Below are 1,039 nucleotides of genomic sequence, written 5' to 3'. Positions count from 1 at the left end.
TTTCGTCTCAATCGGAGTTTCCGTTGAGATTTTACGAAGAAAACAAGTAGGACTCTTCTTGGCTTGCTTCCACTCGCTACATAGCGACCTGTCAGACCTCAAACTCGCTACATAACGACCTGTCAGGCCTCAAAAGGCTCCTCCTTTGTGTTTTCTTTTGAATCCCGATCGAAACGCTTTTCGTTTCGTCTCAATCGGAGTTCCATTGAGATTTTACGATGAAAACAAGTAAGACTCGTCTAAACTCTTTCGCTTGCTCCTACTCTCCCTTACCTCCATCTTTGTGTTCTCCTTCAAATCTCGATCGAAACATCTTTTGTCTCGTCTCGATTGGAGTTACCTTTGAAACTTTACGATGAAAAAAACCCGCAAGGACTAGTTTTCTCGCGTGGATTCAGATTAATCGTATAATACGGCAACGGTTAACTTCACACCTTAGCCGCCTCTTGAAACTTTACGATAAAAAAAAACGCAAAGACTAGTTTTCTCGTGTGGATTCAGATTAATCTTATAATACGGCAACAGTTAACTTAACACCTTAGTCGCCTCAACTATACGATTACGTTGAATCTTTTTATTGACTTCGTATCAGTCAAGTTCGAAAGGTAAATGTCAAGTTTCAAAGGATAAACACTAATATCGAAAAAGACGAACATACACAAGAAGAGGAAGGGAAAATAAGCAAGCAAAACTGAGAAGAGACAAAACTGCATCTTCGAGAGAACTAAGGTATTTGCGACTTGAAATTTTTGAAATCAGACTTGGAGTTTTCGTAGGAAATTACTAAGAAATAAAAACGCCTATGAGACTGCCAAAAAACTTTAGGGAACGTAAAACCTAGGTGGATAATCTAGCGAACTAAGTCTTAGGTGATTTTTCCTCTCTAGATATATCGTCCCATAACTGTTCGTCCAGATCATGCAAACCGATCTAAACTCTCCGAAAATCGAGAAACGATCGCCACGCATATCAAGCTCGCTTTCAAAGGAGAGAAAAAACTAGAGACATGAACTTCGTCTTAAAACCGATTTGTTTCTGG

This window comes from Brassica oleracea, chromosome C4, assembly GCF_000695525.1.
Source record: "Brassica oleracea var. oleracea cultivar TO1000 chromosome C4, BOL, whole genome shotgun sequence".
Lineage (NCBI taxonomy): Eukaryota > Viridiplantae > Streptophyta > Magnoliopsida > Brassicales > Brassicaceae > Brassica > Brassica oleracea.
The sequence above is the reverse complement of the archived record's forward strand: the minus strand, read 5'-3'. Positions refer to the sequence as shown.